The 5,748-nt window shown below is 39.6% G+C and overlaps 1 pseudogene; it reads right to left on the bottom strand.

Moving 5' to 3' along the window:
* Window positions 1–156: 156 nt before the first annotated feature.
* LOC100956816 lies at window positions 157–893 on the bottom strand (annotated as a pseudogene).
* Between the last annotated feature and the right edge of the window lie 4,855 nt (window positions 894–5,748).

Below are 5,748 nucleotides of genomic sequence, written 5' to 3'. Positions count from 1 at the left end.
TTTTTTTTTTTTGCACACACATCAGCAATAGCAAATTTTTATTAGACAAAGGATAATTAGGGTTAGTTGTAACAACTGGCAAGCATAGCTGTGCCACAGAGGAGAGAAGGCATTCCTGGTGGTAGGAATGAGAACTTATCAAATCTAAGGGTTAGAGTCTCGGGTCTCCTGCTTAACTGTGACCACCCGGGAAGCTCCTCTCCTTGGCACTCAATATGACCACTGCTGGCATACTGCAGGTCTGCAATAGCTAGTTCAGCTTGGCCAATAGTTCTTCCAGTTCTGGCCAAGCTTTGAACCATCCTTTGAAGTCTTCTTCAGTATGCTCCTTCACTAGCAATCTGACTCCTTCAGGAAGATTGCTTTGGATTATTTCCAGGAAAATCTCTGCAAATGTGGCACTCAAACCACTGATCTGAACCACTCATTCATGGGTGGTAAGGACTGAGTCCAGGACCATTTTGTTGCCTTGGTCTGGCAGCCGCAACACTTCCATGGTTTTGGTAGGCATTGCATAGCTTTCCTAGACTTTACTGGAGAGTTGGTTGCAGAGACTGTGAACATATTGGGCATAACTCTCTGCCAGAGTCATGTCATATGCAGTCGGGTGAATGTTTAAAACACCATATTCATAATCTGTCCCCAGATTAATGGATCTCCTTTCCACTTTTGTCCTCTTTTTCTTGGGCTCTTGTGCTTTAATTAGGTGCTTGTATCTTCCAATGCCATGGGTGGGCTTTGTCTTGTAGTGCCGACAGGTACTCAGCAGAATGCCACCTGAAGATGGGATAGATGGGATTTTCTCCTGAAGTTCTAAACCTTAGGAAGGAAAAGGCTGGCTTAAAAATGATATTGTTCCTCAAGCACAGTACCTTTTCCTGGGTTCCACTCATCCTTTGCTACTGTGGCCTCTAACTGTGCCCCACCAGCTGCAATCCCTGGGCGTCTGAAAACACTGATAGAATAGTATGATCTCGAAAATGTCATTTTTGAAGAAATCCTTCTTAATCATGAAAATTAACACAAAAGCAATGAATTATGGTCCAAAAATAGTAAAGTCAAATGAAAGTAATTAATTAGGAAGTGTAAGGTAAATGAATATACTTTGTATGTTACCCTTTCTTTCTGTGTGTGAGACTGAGAAGGTGAAAGGGAGGGAGGGAGGGAGAGAGACTGAATTGATTAGAAGGGTGGCTGAAAATGATGAGCATTCAAACAACCCGATTTTACGTGGGAAAGCAGACTGTGCTAGTGCACAGACGAAGAAAAAATGTCTTTGAATTCCCAAACAGAGCAGTACCAGAAGAACAAGAACAGATGAGAGCAAGCGGCCTTCCATGCAAGGCAGGGTGGGGGTTACAGTTTAGGGGCCAAGTACTAGGTTTTTAATCCAAAACCTACTCACATGGAAATATTTTTACCCATTATGTATTTTAGCCTCCAAGAGATCATTTTTATCATTAATATGTATAACTGTCTTTGGAATAGTAATTTATACATATATATTAAACTATGCATTAAGGAAAAATTCCATTCAATATTTTATATCTGAAAGAAGGAAAAAAATGAATCAAGGGTTAGTTAAAATTTTTTGTTGGATTACAATGCCTTCTTATGGGGAATGGGGGAGGGGGAGGACAATTGGCAGAAGGAGGGAGGCCATGAGGTGGGATCTCACCTAACGTGCACCTTGTAAGTGTGTCTAACACACCCCCTGGCTGAGGGGCTCTTTTACAACTGGAACTTTACCCTGGAAGTGAGAACAATGTAACCTAAAAATGTGTATCCTCATATTAATTTGAAATTTAAAAACTAGAAAAATAAAGAAAATAAAAATAAAGTGCCTTTTATGTTACTCTGCTTAAGGAGTCTCCCTTGAACACAGGGCTGCATACATGTCCCTAGATAAAAGTAGTATCCTCCTACCTAGTAACCTAAATTCAGTTTCATCAACACTTAGCTACAATCTATATGCCAGGGATAAAGTTCCTTAAATAATCCTCCTCCCATTGCCAAGCAAATCAAGGCCAAACTGCTGCCCAGTCTTCCCTAGTGTACTTCAAGGCGATCCCAATCCACCCTCCTGCTTTTGCTCCAGCTATTTCTTCCCTGGTAACACATGAGACAGGGCAATTGAAACTACAACTTTCAACCCTTAACTTTCCTATCTCTGTATTTTTGTTCTTAACTTACCCATTACATGCACTTTCTCCCCAGATTCCACTTTTTCGTAGAGAAATTTTCACTTTCTTTCGATGACACAACATAACTTGCATTTCTTCTTACTGCACAGATTATTTCCCGATCAGTACCCAGTTGTGCTCACTCCCTACTTGGATTGCTCACTTTACTCCGCCATGTTGTTTAATGTGGCCGTATTGACTTATCACTGCTTGGTTTGCTTGGTTCTGCCAACATGCCATTATAATTTTTCAAAAATATGGCTTATGATTTGCCCATCCATCTTTGGGGCCCCTGCTATATTTTTAATAGTGCCTTGGAATTTGGACTCTGCTAATGTTTAGTAAAGATTTTTTTAATTGGGGAAGTGCCCATAACTCAGGGGGTAGGGTGTCAGCCACATACACTGAGGCTGGCAGGTTCGAACCCAGCCTGGGCCAGCTAAACAACAATGACAACTGTGACAAGAGAATAGCTGGGCGTTGTGGTGGCGCGTTGGGAGGCTGAGGCAAGAGAATTGCTTAAGCCCAGAAGTTTGAGGTTGCTGTGAGCTGTGGTGCCACGGCACTCTACCCAGGGTGACAGAGTGAGACTCTGTCTCAAAAAAGATAAATAAATAAATAGGAAGATTTTTTTTAATTGTGTTAAACAAGTAAATTGGTAAAAGCCCAGAGCTTTGTGGTTTCCAGTTAATGACTTAGATTTTAGGTAATAACTCTATTTTCACATTCCTGTGTTGTCAAGCTTATCATTTACAAAATGAAATAAATAGTCCACTGGGACATGACTTCGATGATTAGCATCAACAGATTTTATGAATGAATAATGAAAATGTCCAGTTAGGAAAAAGAGAGTAAAGTGATTTGGTAATTTTAAGTGCCCTAATTCTGGCTAAATACTTACCCAACAGTAAACTTGGCTGAAAGAACAGATAGGATTTAAAGGGCCTACCATTCTTTATGCCTTCTTAAAGTGAAGAAGAAATAATTACAGCTTACTTCCTGGGCATTTTTTTGGTATAGTTGAATCCAGCATAGCTGAGAAATAAAGTTTTGATTTGGGAGAAATTTTAAAGGTTCTTATCTTTGCTACTAGAAAGGAAGGAGATGTATTTCTTTAAAATGAAAACTTAGCTGTGGAAGAAAACAAGAAAAATTGCAAAAGGCAGGGAAATTACAGAATCTACAATTTTTGGTGTTCATGATTTTCCACTATCCCAAGTCAATAACCCTGAAATTAGACGACAATCAGAGGTGCCTTCTGCTACAAGTACTTCAGTTCTTATTAGATTTCCAATAGTCATTTAGTTTTGGCATGGCCCAAAAAATGCCTCAAAATGTTATTACTTCACTTATTTCCAAAGTCAGATAGATGTTTTAAAACCATTTCTGATATAATAAACTCATTAAATGGTAGGTGATACCAGTAACTCCTCAGACAGACCCTAGTCTTTACATCTTTTTAAAGACAAAGCTGGCCAGTCTACATTGGTCAAGAACAATGCTGATTATTAGTCTGGAAGGGAAAGACAATCTCTATAATTCAGAAGGATCATCTATTGCTCAGAGAAACTATCCTCATAGAATTCTCAGAATGCCCTTCTCACCTGAACCTCTTACAAGCCCTATCCCTCCTGCACAGTTCCCTTTAACTCCCGTATTCTTCAAAAAGCCCTCCTGTTCTTGGTGATACCCCCTAGCTTGAACACATGCTTTATGATATCTGTCATTTAGTATCTGGTACCTGGTATATTTAAATATTTGTATGCTGGCCTGATACTGCTAATCATAATCTGAGGCCCTCAAATCAGAGATTCTTAGTACATTGCCCCAAACAATAACAATAATTAATTGCCCCAAACAATAATAATTAATAAACTCTTAATAAGGAGTTTTCTAACTGGGTTTGCCTTACCTGATTATCAAAGACACACTTATCACAGTTCTGCTGGCCAGATAATCCAGAAGTAGAAACAGGGAAGGTGAGGATGTGGAAGGGAGAGGACAGGCGGAGAGTGTCGGTCGGTAGCAACCAGGGCAATGTGCTTCTGTGTATGGAATGTCATTCTGCCTTCTGACCTACCTTCCGCCCAGGCTGCGGGAGAAAGCCCCACACCGCAAGTGATGACAGTCATCCACAATGAAGAATAAACCTCATGCCAAAGCTAGGGGGAAAATTGCCCACTGTGAACTCATAAGCTAAATTTTCCTGAAGAAAGAGTCTAAGAATTAGGAAAGACGAGTGTCTGGTGGAAAGAGATGGAACAAGGGTAAAATGACACATAAAATAAGATTGGGACACATTAAGATGGGCTAATAGGAAAGAGTGTAAGAGTCCCATAGACATATTTGTGCTTTGAATAGTATAATACGCTAAGTAACTATTTTTAAAGAAAAGTGTTATATGTTGATTTGCCTCCTGATAATTATTTTTTATGGTATTTAGGATAGTACTTATCTCATTGCTATTGCTGTTAAGTAAACCAAATTTTAAAAAGGGTTAATATGACCTCAGAGAATTAAATCCAAACTTTTCTAATATAAAGAGTATCTAGGGGGCAGCACCTGTGGCTCAAAGGGGTAGGGCGCCAGCCCCATACGCCAGAGGTGGCGGGTTCAAACCCAGCCCCAGCCAAAAACTGCAAAAAAAAAAAAAAAAAAGAGTGTCTAGAAAACATGTGATTTTGTAATGTTCTTTGTTCTTTGTATGTCTAGGTGTGTAATTAAAAACTATCTGTGGAAGCCTGAATATGAAATTTACATTCCTGAATTTGAGATTGTCATGTGACTCCTTAGATTGTCTGATTTTCACCATTTACTAGGTATGCGACACTGGAAAAAGCCCTTGCTTTCTCTGGCCTCATTTTTATAGATAAGTGTATATTTTCAGTTGACTGGAACATAGAGATATTTGTATGGCCTTACTGGGGGTGTTACAAGGTTAAATGAGACACTTAGAATAGTACCTGACATAGTTCTCAATACCTGGTACTGATTATACCCCATGGAACATTCTTAGTATAAAAACTGATCACCTTTCATGACTAGGTGAGGTGGCTCGCACCTGTAATCCTAGCACTCTGGGAAGTTGAGGCAGGGGGATTGCTTGAGATCAGAAGTTCGAGACCAACCTTAGCAACAACGAAACTCCATCTCTACTAAAAATAGAAAAACTAGCAAGGCATAATGACACATGCCTATAGTCCTAGCTACCTGGGAGGCTGAGGCAAGAGAACTGCTCAAGCCCAAGAGTTTGAGGTTGCTGTGAGCTGTGATGCCACAGCACTCTACCCAAAGTGAGTACTCCACAAGGCAACAAAGTGAGACTCTGTCTCAAAAAACAGAAATAAGCAAACAAACAAACTATCACCTTTCAATTGTCTGCTCAAATATGTAGTAACTGCATTGTTGATACTACTAAGAATATTCTATTTAACTATAAAATGTGATGCTATGTTAAAAGTCGTATCTAAAATTTGACATTCTGAAACCTCCTTACAAAACTGAAAATAAAACCAAGCCAGGAGATCTAGTTCAGCAGAATTTGACATTCCCCCCAACTTCTCAT

The sequence above is a fragment of the Otolemur garnettii genome, unplaced genomic scaffold (genome assembly GCF_000181295.1).
Source record: "Otolemur garnettii isolate 467f Iridium unplaced genomic scaffold, OtoGar3 scaffold00052, whole genome shotgun sequence".
In the NCBI taxonomy this organism is placed as follows: Eukaryota; Metazoa; Chordata; class Mammalia; order Primates; family Galagidae; genus Otolemur; species Otolemur garnettii.
Note: the sequence above shows the minus strand (reverse complement) of the source record. Positions and strands in the feature narration are given on the sequence as shown.